Here is a 13,210-nt window from a genome sequence, read left to right as displayed (position 1 = left end):
AACAATTGAAGAGAGTTGAAACAAAGGTCAATACGAAAATGAGAGTTAAAGACTATAAAGACATCGCAGTGATGTCTACTTGTATGCTATTCGGCTCTGATCCTTGTTTACTTGACTCTATGGTTTTATTAGCTGTAGCATTGATGAAGAGACAAGACCAAGTCCCTTGGAGACAGTTTTCTGGAGTTTAACACATCACTGGCAATTGGCATTGCTGACAACACAGCTCACTCGGTAAGCACTTTATATCATGTTCTGATTTGAGCCCAACAATGAAAGTCGTGTTCCAGATTTTGAAACAATATTTGTACATAATTTTGTATACATGTACAATTGTTCTTTAAAATCTGGAGCATGGCTTATCAGGCTCCACTCTTGAGGATGACGAGAGCATGCTGGATGAAACGTCAAGCACACACTCTACAGTTCTTATCAGAACCATACCTCTTCCAAGGGAGATCTATCCACATGATGTAACCACAAGCCCTGTTTTTATTCTCCACCATGTAAAGCATCAAGTCTTATTTAATGAAGGTGAATACTTAGGGCAGTTATGCTTCCTGGTTTCCCATTTGTAATTGGATGGTTTTGCAGCGAATTTGGCTCTATATAAGGCCTAATCCAAACTAAGCTTTTGTTTGTGACTGTAGGGTTGGTGAAAATCAACTGATCTTGTTGTCATTTTGTTGAACATATCCACTGAAGAATGTTGCATTCTGATATTCCTACATTCAAGAGAACATTACACAAACGAAGGAGAAAGCTTGGGTCAGTCATTATGTTTGCTAGTAATCTTTTCCCTCTTGTACCTTTTAGTCAATCTGTTTTAGTAGTTAGTTTGGCCAGTGTATATGACGATAGTCTTCAAATGGTCGAAAGGTTTACCTTGGTTAATTGTGATGGGTACCATCTCTTCAATTATTCTTATTATTTGACCATCACTAGAACAAACGAAGCAAAATTGAACAAAAATTATGTAAAAAACAACAAAAGCACAAATACAAGTAAATATAAGCAGTAGCAGGGACCAGGGATAAACATCCGAATACATAACGAGACAAATATCAGTTATGCGGGTCATCAGGGACTGCAAAAGTAAAATAAACTACTATTACCCCCGTTTATGCTCATATCGTTAACAAGACAAATTAACCAGAAAAAGGAAACAGTAGTCTCCAGACAGGTTATCGAAATGACAGACCAAAAAAGAGAAAAAAAAATCTTAAGAGAATGTTTCATTTCCATATTTCAAAACGTAAGAAAATTATCCCGCAAAGTGAAGGACATGCTATAAAAAGAATTTTTTCTTTACTCGTTCTTTTAAATCATGTGAATTTACTCATTTAAAAAATATCCAGTTTTAATCAGGTCCTCTGTGCCCTCCTTTTGAGGTGATTTTATTGGCTTGTTGGTAATTTTGGTTTTTTGTCACTTATTATTCATGTGATGCCTTTAATCTTAAATCATGTCATCCTAATTAAACATTTGTCTGTGATTTTTTTACGCCTGTACTCAGTACCACAATTACGGCCAAGATTTGGACTCTAGCACTGTGCCTATCTGTTCTACTCGTTACTCTTCTGCTGCTGGTTGAACAGTGATACGCTCCATGCTGTGACATGCTCAACCTCTCTCATCACTTTCTTATCTTGTCTGTTCTGGAATAGCATGAGCAAATTCTGGGTGCAACATCTGTTGTATAAGAGCACTGAGCCTTTTAGGGGCAATAAAAGTAACAACAGCATAATTTTGATTTCCTCAACATAACAGAACTGGTAATTTGCAACTGTTGCAGTGACCATTTGTCTTGTGGTGGCAACAAAAGGTTTTGTTGAAAGGTTGCTACTTTGCATGGTTTTTCTGTACCATCTGGTGTACCTCAAGGAAGTGTCTTGAGCTCAATCCAGTTCTTATGTATACCAACGACTTTCCTTATCACATCGTGTCAGCTAGCACTTTATTTGGTAACAGTGCTCTTGTGTATAGGCCAGTATAATGTCAGTCTGGTGACCTTCAAGATATTCATTGACCGTGAAATAGTCTTTGTGAACAGGTGGTATATTGAAACGATCAGGCTGGACAAACCTGAGGGCTCGAATGCAAAAACTTCACATTTTGCCAATTACATGCTCTTGAGATGAACTACATGTACCTGAACGTTCGAGAACTGAAGTGGTTTAAATAACCCTTCAACACCGGATCAACTTACCAAGTACCCACTTGAATTTGAAAGTATATGAAACTTGACAGAGTGCTGATTGAATTTACAGTGGAGTACCTTTGTAATAAGGTCGTTGGGACTGGCAAGTTGTGGGAGGGTCACTGTGTTGTTTGGTGCAAGGAAGCACAAAATGGGAGGATTTGAATACCTAGGATTTGCCATGTGGGCCAGATGTGTCAATGGTTTTGCTTTTGTCGGTATTCAACTGTATTTTGTTATTTCATGGTGTCTTTCTTTTTTTTGGTTTTTACACAATAATTTTTTTTATTGTTTTGGGGGTACTTATTGTTTAATTGATTGATTTGTTTCTGTAATTAATTTTATTTTGTTATTTTAATGTATTTGTATGTCATATTTATCTTATTTTGCCAACTGTATTTATTTTTTCTGTTCGATTTATTTATTTGCCATTTCTTGAATCTTGTGCTTTTACTTTATTGTGTATGTGTGTGCACGATTATGTAAAACCTGGAGCTTCAGAAAGGAAGGCTTACGGATGACAGTTATTGGATTAACTGTTTCCTCTCCGGGCATTTGTAAGTTTGTGTTTGTGATTTCAGTATATATGTGTCATGTGTTTTGTTTAATTTTTGTTCTTAATCCTGGAAAATGCCGAATAAATGAAAGTGTTTCCCTCATTGTACACACGTTACTTGGTCTCTTTTGGTCGAAGAGTTTTTATCTCGGAGTTTAAGTAGGTTAACAAATGATCCTAATGGGCGAGCTTGGCGTGACTGGACAAGGATACACATTTCACTACCCACATCTTATTTCCACATTTGGAAACATTGAACAAATACATGTAGGCTTCATATTTTGTTTGATTTTGCATGCTACAAACGTCACACACTCTGCCTCTGCCGCCACCTTGTCTCTATATCCGATATCAAATGTTCAAGCGATTGGCTAATCCTGGAGTCTTGGAAAGGTTATATGCCAAAAAAAATCAAAAAACTTTCATTCCCATATGGCTACAGAAGAGACATATTTATGATTGGGGGTTAGAGTTTCCTTAAGACACTCGGCAGTCGGTCTGTATTTGCCGCTTCGTTTTTCTCGATAACTGAGTTTACAGTAAAAAGTCTCAAAATGGTCAAAATGGGCTGATCTTGATATCGACGGAGAGGGTAAATGTTTATCTTATCATTGATGTAATCTTTCTGTCCATATTTAAACTGAAGCTAGGAAAATACCCGCAAAAGAAGGTAAGAGTTGTCCCACTGCTGCGTGTGATGTTGCAATTCTTCCTTTGTCAACACCTTACTGTGCCTCATAAGCGCTCATTGTGATCCTAATAGTATTCTAGCTTAAAAAGTTTGAAAATTGTTAAATTGTGGTAAGCATGATGGCAATCAATGGGCACATGCTCCTCTATGCATTAAAGTTTCATAATCATAACAAGGCAAGACTTCTTGTCTGAGCTAGTGCTTCCTGTTTTTGTGCGATTTGTCCTTTGTCCACACTTCATCGGTCCTCTTCCCAGCAGCATAAACGTTCAGAAATTTGTCTAAATGTGACATTCATGGCAGCTTCTAAAACGGTACATATTCCTCTATCCATTGGTCTAAGTTTCAGATCCATATTTGGTATTGTGAAGGGAAGTATCCACGGAAGAAGGCAGAGTTGTCCCACTGCTTCTTCTTTTTATGCAATTCTTCCTTTGTGCAAACTGTACTGATCCTGTTCCTGCGCACAGACGGCTCGATGCTTGCTACTTTAATGTGCAATTTTCCGCAGTCACATTTTACCAGTCCTCTTCCCAAGTAAATATGGCACCCTATATCTGGGCATTACATGTCTAAAAATGATTCAAATCTAGCAATCTGAGCGACATCTGAAAGGGCATACCTTCCTGTATCGAATGATGTAAGTTTTGTATCCATATTTTTACTTACCGGGGAAATATACGAAAAGGAAGGCCAGATCGGATCTCCAATTGCCTTTTAGGCCTTTGACCTTTCTCCACGCTTTTCTCACCTTTCTCCAGGCAATCCTACCACTACTCAAAAGATCACATGCTCTAACGATTAACATAAATTTCATATCCATCCTTGGTGTGTTTAGGGAAATATAGGAGAAAGAGGACGAATTTTTTCAGACTGCTTGCTGTTTTTGTGAATTTTTGCATTCGTCCCCACATTACCATTTCTCATCCCACGCAAATACCGCTCCATAATTATGTTCGACCAAAGAACGTCTAAAAATTGTCTAAATCTGGCAATCCAAGTACCGTGTAAAAGAGCACGTTTCATGTCCATGTTAGGAAAATGTTGGCGAAAAAGGCAAACCTTGTCCTACTGCTTGTAACTTTTCTCCAATTCTCTTTTTCCTCATTTTAACAGTCCCCTTTCCAGGCAAAGATGGCTCCAGATATTTGAGCATAAAAGTCTTAAAATTCTCCAGATCTGGCAATTCTAGTACAGCCTGACAGAGAATAAGTTCCACTTTTTATTGAAGACATTTCAATCATCTTGCTGTTCTATATAGGGAAATATAAGCAAAGGTAGGCAAGAGTTTTTGTCCCACTACTTTTTACTTTACCGTTCGTGTTTCGGTGCATAAATGGCTCCATATGTTTCAGTATAAGGTTTGAAAATACGTTCTTGACAGCTACTGCAAGGGCACTTGTTCTCCATTCGTTGACGTATTTAAAGTTTCAGGAAAATGAAACAAAGTCAGGAAAACGTTTGCATTCCACTGCTTGTTTTTTTGTTCACCTCTTTTGGTTCACTTTGTTCCATTGTACTATTATTTAGGACTTTTAAGTTTAGGTCATTTAATTATTTAGGTATTTATTCATTTTGCTGCTCTACCCTTAAATTCTCAACTTCGTACATATTACACTCATCTTATTTGCTGCATTGAAATCCTTCTCAATTGCACATATTTAAAGATCCTAATATCTAACTATTTCAAGATCTGAAATCGTAAGTAGTGCAAATTTCAAATCTTGCAGTTATTTCTGAATTTGGTGACTTAGGTATTTCGATATTTTGTCATTTTGCTATATGACCCTTTAATTCTGAAATTTGTTCACCTATCTCATTTGCTGCACACCCATGTTTATTCCAGTCTGAATTCCAACATAACTAAAGGTGCATGGATCAAACTTTTTGAAGAAATCAATTCCTCAATAGTCCAAGACTCAGGTTTAGATAGAGATTGTTTGAAATTTGGCTGTTTAGTTACACTGGTATTGAGTATTTTCTTAGCCCTTCCCTCAACTTTGGAAATTCGTACATATTTCAACCTACCTCATTCGCTGCATTCCAATGTATTCCCGTCTGAATATTTATAAGTAAAGCTCCAAAAATCTAACCTTTTCAAGGAATCACAACCTGAATAGTCCAAGACTCAAATAGTGCAGGTGTTTACACATTTAGCTATTTATTTAGACAGATACTGAGTCTTTTGTTTAAGAAATTTGCACATATTATTTTGACCCTACCACATTCGGTGCATTACGAGGCTTTCCCCAATGAATTCCAACATAACTAAAGCTCCAAAATTCTAATTTTTTCAAGACAGAAACTCCGCAAATGTCCAAGACTGGAATCGTGCAGGATTTAGAAATTTGGCGATTTAGTTAGACAGATATTGAGTCTTTTTGTAGTCCTACCCTTCACTTTAAAAGGAATGCATATTTCATATGTACGATTTCAATCGTACATATTTTATATGTACGATTTCATATCTCAATTGCTGCAGAGTGACATTTACTAAGAATCCCAACATAACTGCAGCTCCCAAAATATCTAAATATCTAAAACTTAAATCGTACAAATATTTTGAAATATGGTGATTTAGTTAGACAGATATGGAGTCTTTTTATAGCCCTCGCTTGAAAAACAAAGTTGTACATATTCCCCCTGGCCCATTTGCTGCATTTTGATATATTCCCCCTAAGACGTTTAGCATAACTGAAGCTCAACAAATCTAAATTTTTCCAAAAAATCCTCTCGTCAATAGTCCAAGACTCAAATCGTGCAGGTATTTAGAAATTTTGCGATTGAGTTAGAAAGATACGGTGTCTTTTTGATGCCCTATCCTTAACTTAAACATTATGGGGTCCGAAATTTATAAGGATGAGAATGAAGATACCTGCAAGACTCCATAGATGACCATCAATATGGGGACAAAAGTCAGCATGAGAATGTATATACATACATTTCTCCACAGATCATCGTCAATATTTGGACTCAATAGATTACCGTTATTATTTGATCTCTAGTGTATTAGCTAGATTAGATTACAATCAATATGAAGATACCTTCATAATTCCATAGATTGCCGTCAATATGAGGATATCAGTGTATCAGCATGAGAATGTACATAAATAAATTAGTCTATAGATTACCGTCAATATGGGGGCTAGACAGATTACCCTCATTATGGGGTCCCAAATTCATGAGAATGAGAATGAATAAACCTGCATCAGTCAATAGACTACCGTCAATATGGGTACCACAGAGTACCAGCATGAGAATGTGGATACATACATAACTCCATAGATCACCGTCAATATACAGACTCCATAGATTGCCGTCATTATGGTGTTCAGTCATGCATGACAGGAGGGATACCCACCAAGGTATCTTCTAATAGAAAGAATACTGCTTCTACTTTTCGGAGATCATTTTACATTATAATAATATCTCATGGTATGGGCATATTAACCCCTTTCCTCGGGGTGAATTTTTTTTCTGGGACACCCTGTAGATAGATATATTACTCCATACAGTACCGTCATTATGGGGACAACAGAGTATCAGCATGAGAGAGTAGATACAAACATCACTCGATAGATTACCGTCAATATGGGGACAACATTGTATCACCATGAGAATGTAGAATACACACACCACTCCATATATTACCGTCAATATGGAGACTCCACAGATTACCGTCATTATAGGGACTCCAGTGTACTATAGTCATGTAAAAGTAGATTCATATACATCACTCCATATATTACCCTCAATATGGAGATTCCACAGATTACCGTCATTATAGGGACTCCAGTGTAAATGTAAATGTAGATACAAACATCACTCCATAGGAAGTGCCAGTTCTTTTCCAACTGCCTCCTTTTTTTGCAGAATTCTGGCTTCGTCTGCGCTATACTGGTCCTTATCCCATGCAGAGAATGCTTCATATAATCGAGTATAAAAGGTGTATGAATTATCTAAATTTGGCACTCTTTGTGTCCTCTGAGGGCCACATGTTCCCCTGTCCATTCATATAAGTTTCATATCCATATTTGCAGTAGTTAGGGAAATATCTGCCAAAAGAAATGCGAGTTCTTTTCCAACTGCCTTCTTTTTTTGTGTGGAATTCTGGCTTCGTCTGCGTTATAGCGGTCATTATCCCGCGCAGAGAATGCTTCATATAATCAAGCATAAAAGATGTGATAATTATCTAAATCTGGCAATTGTAGTGTTTTCTGAAAGGCCACGTTTCCTTCTCCATTCATATAGGTTTCACTTCCATATTTGCAGTAGTTAGGGAAATATCTGCGAAAGGAAGTGCCCTTCTTGTCTGACTGCCTCCCTTCTATTGGGGAATTCTGGCTTCGTCTGCGTTATAGCGGTCCTTATCCCGCGCAGAGAATGCTTCATATATTCAAGCATAAAAGGTGTGAGAATTATCTAAATCTGGCAATCTTAGTGTGTTCTGAAAGGCCACATGTTCCCCTGTCCATTCATATAAGTTTCATATCCATATTTGAAGTACTTAGGGAAATTTCTGCCAAAAGGAAGTGCCAGTTCCTGTCTGACTGATTGATATTTTTGCAGAATTCTGACTTCGTCTGCGTTATACTGGTCCTTATCCCACGCAGAGAATGCTTCATATAATGGAGCATAAAAAGGTCTGAGAATTATCTAAATCTTCCTATCTTGATGTCATCTGAAAGGCCACATGTTCCTCTGTCCTTTCATTTAAGTTTTATATCCATATTTGCAGTAGTAAGGGAAATAGCTCCCAAAGGAAGTGCGAGTTCTTTTCCAACTGCCTCCTTTTTTGCTTAATTGTGGCTTCTTCTGCGATATAGCGGCCCTTATCCCGCGCAGAGAATGCTTCATATATTTGAGCATAAAAGGTCTAAGAATTATCTAAATCTTCCAGTCTTGCTGTCATCTGAAAGGCCACATGTTCCCCTATCTATTTGTACAAGTTTCACATCAATATTTGCAGTAGATAGGGAAATATCTGCCAAAGGAAGTGCCAGTTCTTTTCCAACTGCCTCCTGTTTTTTGCAGAATTCTGGCTTCGTCTGTGCTATAGCTGTCCTATCCCATGCAGAGAATGCCTCACATATTCGAGCATAAAAGGTCTGCAAATTATCTAAATCTGGCAATCTTGGTGTCATCTGAAAGACCACATGTTTCTCTATCCATTCATATAAGTTTCATATCCATATTTGGAGTAGTTAGGGAAATAGCTGCAAAAGGAAATGCTAGTTCTTGTCTGACTGCCTTCTTTTTTGTGTTGAATTCTGGCTTCTCCTGCGCTATAGCAGTCCTTATCCCACGCAGAGAATGCTTCATATAATCGAGCATAAAAGGTCTACGAATTACCTGAATCTTCCAATCTTGCTATCATCTGAAAGACCACATGTTTCTCTATCCATTCATATAAGTTCCATATCCCTATTTCGAGTAGTTAGGGAAACTTAAATGAATGGATAGGGGAACATCTGGCCTTTCAGATGATACCCAGATTGCCAGATTTAGATAATTCTCAGACCTTTTATGCTCGATTATATGAAGCATTCTCTGCGTGGGATAAGGACCAGTTTAGCGCAGATGAAGCCAGAATTCCGCAAAAAAGGAGGCAGTTGGAAAAGAACTCGCACTTCCTTTGGCAGCTATTTCCCTATCTACTGCAAATATGGATACGAAACTTATATGAATGGACCGGGGAACATGTGGCCTTTCGAATGACACCAGGATTGCAAGATTTAGATAAATGTCAGACCTTTTATGCTCGACTATATGAAGCATTCTCTGCGTGGGATAAGGACAAGTATAGCGCAGACGAAGGCAGAATTTGCAAAAATGTCAAACAGTCAGACAAGAACTGGCAGTTCCTTTGGCAGCTATTTCCCTAACTACTTCAAATATGGATATGAAACTTATATGAATGGACAGGGGAACATGTGGCCTTTCAGAAGATACAAAGAGTGCCAGATTTAGATAATTCTCACACCTTTAACGCTTGATTATATGAAGCTTTCTCTGCGCGGGATAATGACCGGTATAGCGCAGACGAAGCCAGAGTTCCGCAAAAATATCAATCAGTCAGACAAGAACTGGCACTTCCTTTTGGCAGAGATTTCCCTAAGTACTTCAAGTATGGATATGAAACTTATATGAATGGACAGGGGAACAAGTAGCCTTTCAGAAGACACTACGATTGCCAGATTTAGATAATTCTCACACCTTTTATGCTTGAATATATGAAGCATTCTCTGCGCGGGATAAGGACCGGTATAGCGCAGACGAAGCCAGAATTCCAACAAAGAAAAACAGGCAGTTGGAAAAGAACTTGCTTTTCCTTTGGCAGATATTTCTTTAACTACTGCAAATATGGAACTGAAACTTATATGAATGGATAGAGGATCATGTGGCTTTTCAAAAGACACTATGATTGCCCGATTTAGATAATTCTCAGACCTTTTATGCTCGATTATATGACGCATTCTCTGCGTGGGATAAGGACCAGTATAGCAAAGACGAAGCCAGAAATCCCCCAAAAAAATCAGGCAGTTGGAAAAGAACTTGCATGGAGGGAGGAACATGTGGCCTTTTGGTTGACACCAAGAGTGCCAGATTTAGACAATTCTCAGACCTTTTATACTCGATTATATGAAGCATTCTCTGTGCAGGATAAGGACCGGTATAGCGCAGACGAAACCAGACTTCCGAAAAAAAATGTCAAACAGTCAGACAAGAACTGGCACTTCCTTTGGCATATATTTCCCTAACTACTCCCAATATGGATACAAAACGTATTTGAATGGAGGGAGGAACATGTGACCTTTCAAATGACAGCAAGATTGGAAGATTTAGATAATTCTTAGACCTTTTATGCTCAATTATATGAAGCATTCTCTGCGTGGGATAAGGACCATTATAGCTCAGACGAAGCCAGAATTCCGCAAAAAGGGAGGCAGTTGGAAAAGAACTCGCACTTCCTTTGGCAGCTATTTCCCTAACAACTGCAAATATGCATACGAAACTTATATGAATGGATAGAGAAACATGTAGCATTTCAAATGACAGCAAGATTGGAAGATTTAGATAATTCTCAGACCTTTTATGCTCGATTATATGAAGCATTCTCTGCGTGGGATAAGGACTGCTATAGCGCAGGAGAAGCCAGAATTCAACACAAAAAAGAAGGCAGTCAGACAAGAACTGGCACTTCCTTTGGCAGATATTTCCCTAACTACTGCAAATATGGATATGAAACTATATATTTCTGGACAGGGGAACATGTGGCCTTTGAGATGACATCAAGATTGGAAGATTTAGATAAATCTCAGACTTTTTGATTTTTTTTTCCGGAATTCTGGCTTCGTCTGCGCTATACTGGTCATATTCCCACGCAAAGAAAACTTCATATAATCGAGCATAAAAGGTCTGAGAATTATCTAAATCTGGCAATCTTGGTGTCATCTGAAAGGCCACATGTTTTTCTATCCATTCATATAAGTTTCGTATCCATAATTGCAGTAGTTAGGGAAATAGCTGCCAAAGCAAGTGCCAGTTCCTGTCTGACTGCCTCCTTTTTTTGCGACTTCTGGCTTCATCTGCGCTATACCGGTCCTTATCCCGCGCAGAGAATGCTTCATATAATCAAGCATAAAGGATGTGAGAATTATCTAAATTTGGCACTCGTGGTGTCTTCTGAAAGGCCACATGTTCCCCTGTCCATTCATATAAGTTCCATATCCATATTTGAAGTAGTTAGGGAAATATCTGCCAAAGGAAATGCAAGTTCCCTTCCAATCGCCTGCTTTTTTTTGCGAAATTCTGGCTGCGTCTGCGTTATAGCGGTCATAATCCCGCGCAGAGAATGCTTCATATAATCGAGCATAAAAGGTGTGAGAATTATCTAAATCTGGCAATCTTAGTGTGTTCTGAAAGGCCACATGTTCCCCTGTCCATTCATATAAGTTTCATATCCATATTTGCAGTAGTTAGGGAATTATCTTAAAAAGGAACTGCCAGTTCTTTTCCAACTGCCTGATTTTTTTTTTTTTTTTTTGGATTTCTGGCTTCGTCTGCGCTCTACCGGTCCATATCCCGTAGGAGAATGCTTCATATATTGGAGCATAAAAGGTCTAAGAATTTTCTAAATCTTTCAATCTTGCTGTCATGTTAAAGGCCACATGTTCCCCTGTCCATTCACATAAGTTTCATATCCATATTTGCAGTAGTTAGGGAAATATCTGCTTTAGGACGTGCCAGTTCTTGTCTGACTGTTTGATAATTTTTGCGGACTTCTGGCTTTTTCTGCGCTATAGCGGTCATTATCCCGCGCAGAGAATGCTTCATATAATCGAGCATAAAAGGTCTTAGAATTATCTAAATCTGGCACTCTTCGTTTTTTTCTGAAAGGCCACATGTTCCCCTGTCCATTCATATAAGTTTCGAATGCATATTGGAAGTAATTAGGGAAATATCTGCCAAAAGGAAGTGCAAGTTCTTTTCTAACTGCCGCTTTTTTGGCGGAATTCTGACTTCGTCTGCGCTATACTGGTCCTTATCCCATGCAGAGAATGCTTCATATAATTGTAAATAAAAGGTCTGAGATTTATCTAAATCTGGCACTCTTTGTGTCTTCTGAAAGGCCACATGTTCCCCTCTCCATTTATATAGGTTTCATATCCATCTTTGGAGTAGTTAGGGAAATAGCTGGTAAAGGAAGTGCGAGTTCCCTTCCAATCGCCTGGTTTTTTTTTGCGGAATTCTGGCTTCGTCTGCGCTATAGCAGTCATTATCCCGCGCAGAGAATAATTCATATAATCGAGCATAAAAGGTCCTAGAATTATCTAAATCTGGCACTCTTGATGTCATCCCATAGGCCACGTGTTCCCCTCTCCATTCATTTATGTTTCACATCCATATTTGCAGTAGTTAGGGAAATATCAGCCAAAGGAAATGCAAGTTCTTTTCCAACTGCCTGATTTTATTTTGTTGGAATTCTGGCTTCGTCTGCGCTATACCGGTCCTGATCCCGCACAGAGAATGCTTCATATAATCGAGCATAAAACGTCTGAGAATTATCTAAATCTGGCACTCTTCGTTTTTTTCTGAAAGGCCACATGTTCCCCTCTCCATTCATATAGGTTTCATATCCATATTTCCAGTAGTAAGGGAAATATCTGCTAAAGAACGTGCCAGTTCTTGTCTGACTGTTTGATAATTTTGCGGAATGCTGGCTTTGTCTGCGCTATAGCGGTCATTATCCCGCGCAGAGAATGCTTCATATAATCGAGCATAAAAGGTGTGAGAATTATCTAAATCTGGCAATCTTAGTGTGTTCTGAAAGGCCACATGTTCCCCTGTCCATTCATATAAGTTTCATATCCATATTTGAAGTAGTTAGGGAAATATCTGCCAAAGGAAATGCAAGTTCCCTTCCAATCGCCTCCTTTTCTTTGCAGAATTCTGGCTTCGTCTGCGCTATGGCGGTCATTATCCCGCGCGGAGAATGCTTCATATAATCGAGCATAAAAGGTCTGCAAATTATCTCAATCTGGCACTCTTGGTGTCATCTGAAAAGCCACATGTTCCCCTCTTCATTCATATAAGTTTCATATCCATATTTGCAGTAGTTAGGGAAATATCTGCCAAAAGAAATGCAAGTTCCTTTCCAATCGCCTGCTTTTTTTTTGCGAAATTCTGGCTTCGTCTGCGTTATAGCGGTCATTATCCCGCGCAGAAAATGCTTCATATAATCAAGCATAAAAGATGTGAT

At 38.4% G+C, this 13,210-nt stretch overlaps 1 protein-coding gene across 17 annotated transcripts in view; it reads left to right on the top strand.

The window, feature by feature from the left end:
- LOC110990803 (uncharacterized) overlaps positions 1-13,210 on the top strand; it is a 46,446-nt gene that overhangs the window by 13,309 nt on the left and 19,927 nt on the right. For 16 of the 17 annotated variants that reach the window (XR_015423835.1, XR_015423833.1, XR_015423837.1 and 13 more), the window contains one exon: positions 133-234. The gene's annotated coding sequence lies outside the window, so the exon portion shown is untranslated. Of the gene's footprint in view, positions 1-132; positions 235-1,516; positions 2,874-13,210 lie in introns of those variants that run through there. The other variant, XR_015423834.1, reaches the window with a different exon arrangement.

The sequence above is a fragment of the Acanthaster planci genome, unplaced genomic scaffold (assembly GCF_054643075.1).
Source record: "Acanthaster planci isolate LZ-2023a unplaced genomic scaffold, COTS_SCS Contig14, whole genome shotgun sequence".
NCBI lineage: Eukaryota > Metazoa > Echinodermata > Asteroidea > Valvatida > Acanthasteridae > Acanthaster > Acanthaster planci.
This window is presented reverse-complemented; position numbering and strand designations above follow the sequence as displayed.